Source organism: Manduca sexta, chromosome 8 (assembly GCF_014839805.1).
Source record: "Manduca sexta isolate Smith_Timp_Sample1 chromosome 8, JHU_Msex_v1.0, whole genome shotgun sequence".
NCBI lineage: Eukaryota > Metazoa > Arthropoda > Insecta > Lepidoptera > Sphingidae > Manduca > Manduca sexta.
In genome coordinates, this window is record NC_051122.1 from 5,378,789 (window position 1) to 5,388,373 (window position 9,585).

General features: G+C 32.8%; 1 protein-coding gene across 3 annotated transcripts in view; it reads right to left on the bottom strand.

Annotated features, from left to right (window-relative positions):
- Nucleotides 1-5,371, bottom strand: part of LOC115446687 (small conductance calcium-activated potassium channel protein) — a 235,278-nt gene extending 229,907 nt beyond the window's left edge. For all 3 annotated transcript variants that reach the window (XM_037436474.1, XM_037436475.1, XM_030173471.2), the window contains exon 1: nucleotides 4,874-5,371. The gene's annotated coding sequence lies outside the window, so the exon portion shown is untranslated. The remainder of the gene's footprint in view (nucleotides 1-4,873) is intronic.
- Between the last annotated feature and the right edge of the window lie 4,214 nt (nucleotides 5,372-9,585).

A 9,585-nucleotide genomic window follows, 5' to 3' on the forward strand; every position in this document is an offset into this window, starting at 1 on the left:
GAGCGTTAGGTTAGGCGAATAGTATTTCGGCCCTTGGAATTTTATCGTTGTTACTATATATAACCTTCGTGCTTGCAATCGTAAAAAAGGAAATAAAATGTTAACTATATTCAAATTCAAGGATTACCGACTCATTAGTCCAAATCATTCATAAATAGAAATAACAAAACAAATTGACCTCTGGAGATTCGCGAAAATATTTTTATTTTAACGCAGAGGAAAGGTCAAGTGCTCTTATGATAATGTCGTCAAGAGTTCGTGATAGAGTAGGCAAGAATTATAAAGACCCACTCAGGTTTGCTTTATGTGCCTTTTTCGTTTTTGACATACTTCGCAATCTTTTTGTGCCAATTTAGCATCATTTTTGATGAAATTTAATAGCGATTATGATCCTTAAGGTTAATATTTTATCAAAAGAATTAAGTGTGTTTACTTAACTTTCGAATTTCGTTTATTCATTATTAATATTACAAAGATAAAAAGATAAACTGAATATGTGCCTTGTTTGTTTTTTTTTAATATCAGCAATATTATTAAAATACGGGGTCAATAGCATTTTGTAAAACTGTTAATATAAATAAGCAAACACGTAAAATGCATTAAAGAATTTCCAATTTGAAGTCAGCAAACTCACTTAAAATTCCCTCAAAAGACGGCACAATAATAAACATTTTCATAGAGGCACTTTCTGACTTCAACTTTCAAAGTAAAGAAATCTTGTAAAGATAAATCTCTAAACACTATAATTTCTAATAAAATAAATGAATACATGAACTATGTAGGGGAGCGAAGTGAAAACTTTTACCTTTTTTATTCCTATACTTGCGCGGAAAGAATATAAAACTTGCGAAACTATAAGGCAACTTTAATCAAGATATAGACAAGTTCTAACTTAGATAGAAGCTTTCTTTCCTATCCTGGTTTGAAGCTGCAACTAACACTGGTGAGTTCAATATAGCTGAGCAACATAAACATAAGCTAAGCAATCCACGCTGCAGCGAATTTTGTGTACAATATAAATGGATCAGCTTCACCGAGGTAGCTGCACCGAGGTATTGTTGTGTCTCGAACGGATGAATATATTTCCTGGCTTTATACAAGACCACCGTCCTTCATCTCGTTTTGTTAAAGGTTGAGATATTTACACTATTATATTAATTTTGACGAATCAGTCAGTGATAACTTACCATCTACCACCGCTTTTTATAAAAAATACACACAATATGGCACCCCCCTTTTTCCCTATTAGTGGTAGACGTCACCCATATTTTGCCAGCTATGTTAGATTTCATAAATAAGAGGACAAACCCACTCCCTTTAACCGTTTACAATTCCAGACCCATGACTCCTACTAAGAAAAATCCAAAACCCGATCGAGCGATAAAACCCGATACATCAGATCAGCAGTAATATCGTCAAAACTAAGCCATCGAGGTAGCCTTAAAAAAATAGTGAATTAACTTTACTTGGCCCGAAAACCCGATTTAGGGAAATAAGTAATTGTGACAATGTGTTTGTACGCCTACACAGGTATACAAGATTTTATTTACAGGATCAATAATTCAATTCACACGAAGTTCGATTGTATTTACTCGTATTTTTAGCTTAGACTCGTAATGCAGCAAGTGGATCAGCTGATGATATTTCCACAGTCAAAGACTTTTCTAGAATAAAATCTGGAAAATGTAACATTATCTCGTACTTTTCTAACATACTAATATATAAAGCTGAAGAGTTTGTTTGAAAGCGCTATTCTTAGGAATTACTAAATCTATTTTAAAACTTTTTTCGGTAATAGGAAGCTATATTACTCCGAGTGCTATAGTTTGGAATGTCGGGAATATATTTATCCCTAAAAAACTTTCTCACGCAGGTGGAGCTGCAGGCATTAGCTAGTAAACTATAAAACAATATATTATAAGCATGTTAATCAAGGGTATGATCTGTCAACGCATGAACTGTCAATGTCATCCAAATGTGTTCAGGGATTTCTGCATTCATTCCAAGATCCCAACTTCACTTACGCGCAGTATTGAAGGAGTAAAATGGCTATGTAAATTATTCTGAAACACAGGTAAAGAATGTAAGATCATACTCATACGACCTAGATCTTAACACGTTCTTCCTAGTGGATCAGTCATCGTTTAGTTTAGCTAGATCTATTTTAAGGTCTGTTTCCTGGTTAGTCTGTGTCATCGTTAATTTTAGACGTCTTTGGGTCTCAGTGACGGATAGTTCTTGTTGGGTTAATGAGTGGGTAATGTGAGGAAATTAATAGTTAGTTTATATCTTTAGGCGTTGCTGGCAGTGGAGTAAAAGTCCTAATATATCCGGAGAAAAAAGGAATCTGTTAATTTAGAATATGATCTATCCATTTGCCAAAGTTCATTCGAATCGATTCAGCATTTACTCCTATAAAACATCGAATCTCCAATAATCTTCAGAAACTAGAATTTATAATATAAATATTAATATTAAGTACAAGGATAGTCGTAGTCGTGACTTTTACTACCACTCAAGCGGCTTGCCCGTCTCCTAATCGATTACAAAAAGCTACAAAATTCGTTTTATACAACATAATTTAATATAGCATCGTTGGGTTCGTAATTTTTTTTCAAAGCATTGATAGTATAGATGATCTACATGATTTATAATAACCACCAAGCAATTTGATCATAATGGCGTGGTGATTTTTTTTACGTAAGTGGAGTAGTCACACTTCGATAGAGCAATTATTGCTAGCAATAATTGCTCCGTCTAAATGTGGCTTAGGTCTTGAAACATTGAATGAAAAGAATACGCAGTTCTGAGTCACGACGTCTAGCGTGGTCTGTGTATATTAATGCAAAGTTTGATTTATTACTGTTTGCACTTGCCAGTGCCATCTATGAATGCAGTGGCTAGATTTATTACAAGGCTTGGCACTTATCTATAAAAAGGTTTAGGATAGAGATATGAGGAAACTATGCAAATCATCAGTTGATGGAGATACCTCTGAAGACCAGGAAAGACTTGCAAAGATACAAATGTTTGTGTGCTCTGAAAATATTTGCTGTGGGTCTCATTGTTAGGGAATCGGAACTTCCTTGTCTTTATTACAAGTTATATCTTACAGTAAAATTAGAACTTTGACCAAAAAAAATTTCACTTTGGATTATTAGTTAAAATATATCCGATGTTAAAAAACACGGTCTACTTGCACGTCAAATATAATCTAAATCTGTTCATTAGTTGACACGTTTCTGACAAACTCAATATTCAACTTTCACATTTATACCACTAATTTCCAAGCAAATTCAAGGTTAACATAACATACTCTTCGCTTGTCAAGAAGCAAACTAAGTACTCCAAATCTCTATAATGATCCTCTCGTAACATATTCCAACATCTACCGCTTGTCAGCGTTCAGATTGACAGTACATGCCCCCTCAACCGCGAAGTGGGAAAGGTCCCGAAATTTCCACTAGCGATCAGGAATATAAAGGATTACGAAGGATTTTGTTTGAGTGTACAGTCACGATCAAAAACGTTATATTTTATGAAACGGTATTAAAAAAAGATTAATTTTACATTTTTTGGTGTGAACTTCGTTTTTTACGCGAATTAATGACGACAATGGCAAGTCTGATGGCATGCAACATGACCATCCATTAAAAATGCAACACCATTTTAAATTCGAATATATTAGAGGACAATACATTTAACTTAATGTAATTGTTCCCAATTACATTAAGTTAAATGTACAATTTTATAACAGGAGTTGTGAGCGACGGATACCCGTATTTCTGCAGGTAATCATAATATTTTTATATACTATATTAGTAAATAAACTTTTATTATAATACCTATAACACATTCTATACCTTCCTTACAAAAATATATATAAAAATTTATATGTAAATCTTACTTATTTTATTTATCCAAGTGACTATTATCCGACGAAGCTATAGCCTATATTTACTGTCCCTGTACTCATTATTTAATCCCACAGCAACTTCTATCCCGAATCTAAACACACAATCCCAAAACAGCAAGTTTCAAGGTTAGGTTTGTTTTACGCGCGAAATCTCAAACAGCTCGCGAAATTTTAAAACCTAAAATAAATATGCATTAGTCTTTTCATTTCGTTTACGAAACAAAATTGAATTTTAATTGTAATGTCGTAATCAGATTAACTACGTAAATAAACCGCATACCTATTTCAAAATTCTTTAAAAGCTTGCAATTTTCTGTAAGTCAACTTAATTCTATAACATTATAAAATACAATAAGATTTATTTCAAATAGATTGTAGACGCACTAAATAATCCTTGATAACAAATAATAAATTCAAAACTAACTACAATGTTTTGACCTAAAAAGTGGTTATGCGTAAAACGGGTACCTTCCCTGCCGTACCACAAACCTACAGAGCTCATAAAACACCCGTTTTATTGCTCAACCTCTTAGATTGACGTTCGATGAAATACATTTTCTCCTCGTACGAAAACGCAAATGTTATCCGATGATTTCCATTTATAATGCCTTAGACTGTTTAATATTTAAACTGTCCAATAACTATTTAATAGATACAAACGTCCGAAAAAGTATTAAATCTACGTAAAATGTTCAATGTTAATAATGTGTTAATAAATAAATATTAAGAGTTAACGACGCTTCTTTAAGAACCATTATTTTTATAATAAATATTACCTGATAATAATATTCAAAAAGTTTTGTCGACTGCATTTGCAAGGGTAAAAAATATTTTTTAAATAAAATCGCTTTAATTTCCTTTTTAATAATGCATAATCATGTGAAGTAGTCATTTACACATCGCTCTTGACAATTATAAAACAAATATCTATAAACTAAGTTCATACACATAACTTACCTTGTATAGTGAAAAATCGATATCAATTAGGTTCGTTGTGTAAGTAAACTTCACTGGACTAGTTTGTTCTATAGTTCTACGTAGATATGTTTAATTACATTTATACACAAACACTAACACTAAGCGTTAAGTTCCAAAACTTTGGTGCTCACGCGGGTTCTACGCAAAATCTTTACAAAATATATTTACATCGAAGGATATGGTATTGATATCGGGTGTTAAGTCACTGTATTGGACCGATGGGGTATTGAAAAGAAGCTTAAATATCCAATGTACAAATTATTAACGAAATGCACATACGCGAATCATAAATGCGACCGAAATAAACTTTGTACAAAACAAACACAAATGCACGTTATTGTAGTGCAGTTCGATTGTTTAAAAGGTAATTATTCATATAGCACTCGCAACTCCATTTTTAGCTTGCAAAATAATTTTACGTTCGCCCGTAGGATACCGCGGCGATTGGCAATGGGTTGACACAACCGCACGCCATGCCGCTCCAACGCGTACTGAAAGCTTTCCCCAACACTTCTGGACGATTGAAAAACCACATCGTTATTTTCGATTTCCACACGTGTGAGAAGGATGGATTGCAGTTTCTCATGTACGTTATGAGTCTGCTTGATCAGTAGGTGGAAAGGAAATGCGAAGGTGTTCGTATCAAAATAAACATCCAATGTTCCATCTGGTTTTGGTGATACATTTTTATGGTACAGTAATGCAGATGTGAAACTTTTTGGTACACTGTACACACTTGAGTTGTGCAAATTCTGTTTTCAAGCATTTCATGTCTATCCATCATTATGATATAACAACTAAAAATTACAAAACAACTTTCTGTATGGGCAGAACAGTTCTCAATTAAGACAAATATAATACTTATGCATCGAAATGTTTGCTCAATTTACACACACACTCAAGCCGATTATCTCCGTAGGGGTAGGCAGAGGTGCAACTACTTCACCCACTTTCCGCCGTGAATTTCCACCCATGATTAATTTAATGTAAGATTTTAAAATGTAGCTGTTTTCTGTTCCTTTTGAATGAAATAAAATTTAAAAAAAATGTGATGGGGGGCGAGCATATCGCCATCCGGCACAAATTCCAGGCTCCTAACTGAATACAAAATACAATATTAATACATATTTGCTCAATTTATTTAGTAAACCAACTAAGGATTTCATATAATACATTTTCATAATATTATACAAGAAAAGTCAGATTTATGTCATTCTAAGATGAATATAGCAATCTTATTAAACCCGAGAACTGTTTTAACATCGCTCAAGACACAAATTACCCTATTCAGAGTCCGCCATTTGCGTTATATTTTAGCAAAACACGCGAGAAAGCTTACGGAAAAGTTATTTTACAGCTCCTATTATAACTTTTAAGGTTAAGTTATCATTAAGTTGCACGTATTAAATTTTGGCTTGCATTTATAACTTAACAATGTATATTATCTATAGTTTTTATGTATGAAGCAAAAAACTTGTTATTGAAATATAAATATCTTCAGAATTATAGAATCTCACTTCTTATCTTACTTCTTACTGATGTTATAAATGCGAACGTTTGTGAAAATGTTTGTTAAAGTAAACGCAAAGACAACAGCACGGATTTGGATGAAATTTGGCATACGGGTAGACCGTGTCATAGTTTAACACACTGGTTACTAGAATAAAACTATTTGTACGGATTTATCGCGGTTTTTATATTACAATTTCCTCCTGACGTTTCAAAGACTGCAGCCTTCGTGGTCACGAATCGTAAAACTAGTTTTATTGCAATATCTAACATTAAGAAAACATTATAGTGGTTACATTTTAAATTATTTAATTTTTAAATAGATAGCGCTGGCAATGTACGATGATTTAAAGGCTTTTGTAGAGCCTTTTCACGCGGGCGAAGCCGCGAGCAACACCTAGTATTAATATTATTGTTTAAATACCTATATATTTTATGTTTTAAACAATAATAATAATTATGTCCAGCATTAATGGTGATATTATTTCATCCATTGAAAATGTTTTATCCATATCACAGAGCAAAAGGCGCATGGCCATACGTATGGCATAAAATATATTCCTAGTTAGAATATTATAATACTTATACTATCATGTTATGCAAAAAATATAAAACTTCATGTAAACAAACGTTTGACAAAGTAAGGCTTTCTAGCGTTTTCACGTAATAAAAGTACAGACACTGACAAATTATACGAAAAACGCGCATTGCATCCACAGCTTTACATTATTCTTATTCATGCGGATTTCTGTACACAGCCCCAAATAAATGTATACACGATTGCTGTAAAATTACTAAACTGGCTATTGTTGATGGAAACTTATGTATACGAAATTTTAGCGATATTTTTTTGGATAAGGTTTAATCAGTCAATGTCAGTTTAAGTTTAATATATTATATATTTGTCTCCTTGTTCTCGTGGTAGCATGTATGGATTGTAAAGCAGGAAGTCCCAGGCTCGAATCCCAAAATCTAAAAAAAATAAGGTTGATTTTTTTACGATTTGTGCCACACTTGATCCTACATAGAAGGTAATAACTAGAATTAATTGTTCAGGGAAAGTGATTGATTGGAAAAGTGCATTGCGCCGATCTCATATTTATTGGAGTAGGGTACGGGCCAGTAATATAATATATACAACTTATATTGATACTTGATTGCCAGAGTTTTTTATGATATACTTAGTGCAATAAATTGATAGCGTTTGCTTTCCTCACATCTGACAATTAACTTACCAGGCCATGATTTAATATCGTTGTTACAATACAAACATCTACATAATGAGAAACATGAACCACGATACGACCAAGATACGAACAAACAGTAGAACTCCTCGAGTCGTAACCACATTTTAAGTTCGAATCTAATTAGAACAAGTGGTTTCTCTATGGTGTACATTACCACCATAATCTTATTACGTAACCAACATGTCAGTCAGTAATCACATTACGTAGGTTATTGGATTTCAGAACAAACAGTTCTAAATTGAGTTCATATTCGTGTTCGAATCAATTATAAAAAATAAAACACTATTTTAATTGTAACACAACTCGCGTTCGAATATATTTATTTTGAAAATAGAATATAAATTAACATAATATTTTGTTACTATGAATATAGTTTAAGTGGTTATTAAGTACACGTACTTAAGGTTTCAAATTGAGCCGAAGCGTGCACCCGAAATTTGTTTTAGGTCGATTCTGAACACCGATACAACGTTAGACATATTGCACCAAGTGTTTTCGGAGCAACATTTATACTAACTTTAAATGCTTCGATGCACTTTCCGCTTGCCCAACTTTAGCGTCTATGCCGAACACCGAACAGAAATACTAATTTATCTAACACCTCTAGCGACTAATTTCTTATTGATGGAGTCTTGCACTACTATGCTTCGGCAATAATTATCTCTCAGAATATCTAGCTAATATTTAAAAGATTATAATCATATTAACATGAAACCTCATTAAAAATTTCAACCCCCTATGGTCTAGGACTATGCAGAAATTAATCCAAAGTCACATACTACATACGCCCACACGAGGCATATGAATGAAACTAAAATGAGGACGAGTCTTCAATTATAACCAACATGGGAGGGATTGTTGGAGACAAACAACGCGTTGCAGCTCAATTTCTTATTAATTAAATCATTAATATTCAAATCGTTACCCCTTTACGTCGGGGTGACAAAAGTTTAATTTTATAGAACACATTTGAAAAGAGACAATGATTGATGAAGAGCAATTACGAGGTTGAAATTCTCAGGTGCATTTGGGTCATCAATCAATATTTTACATAATCTGTGTTCGACAGGCTTGGAGTATTTTTTTTTAAGGATCGTCAGTCTATCAGCCTGAATAATATACTTTATGGCGTTGCGATTAGTTTCTAGATCGATTTTTTTTATTCATTATTTTATATAGGCCAGATTACTCTGAATATTATTTTATAGAATTCTTTGAAAGAGACATTAAATAAGTAAATCGAGTTACTAAAGCGAAATTTATTTTTATCTGAAATAAATTTCAGATTTAAACTTATTATAAGTTTTAAAGGCTACATTAAAACTTGAGCCGAAGTCACAATTTCTTAAAATCACGGACTGAAAAACAATAAACCTGGTAAACGCTTTAAGTTGCAAAATTACGTGTGAGATTATTTTTTTTCATTTCCTCTGTAATTTTTTAGACCTAAAAGTTGGCAATTCTTCTTATTAGTCAAAAATGTGCGTAATTAATTTTGGTAATTTATAAAGTGATTTAATTTAATTTGGCAGTTAGCAGACATATTTTTTTATACGGAAGTCTTGCCATTGTGCCATTAAATAGTCAATAAGGTTCATTTTATATTTAACTATGATTTCTTTATATTTTTTTTTTTATTATTTTAATGCATTTACCTTATCAAATATTCGTCTTATGGCTTTATTAGAAGAAATACTTTAGATTTAGTTGATTTTACAAGGTTTCTCATATGTGAGAGTCCGCCTGGGTAGATACCTCCGCAATGTCTATTTCTGTCGCCAAGCAGCAGTGTGTAGTCACTGGTCTGTTCCCATTTGAAGGACACTCTAGCCTGTGCAATTACTGAATATAATGAGACTTAACACCTCATGTCTCAGGATGACGAACGCAGTGGAATGTCAAACAGTACTTTGTTATTCAAGGTGTTGGATGGTG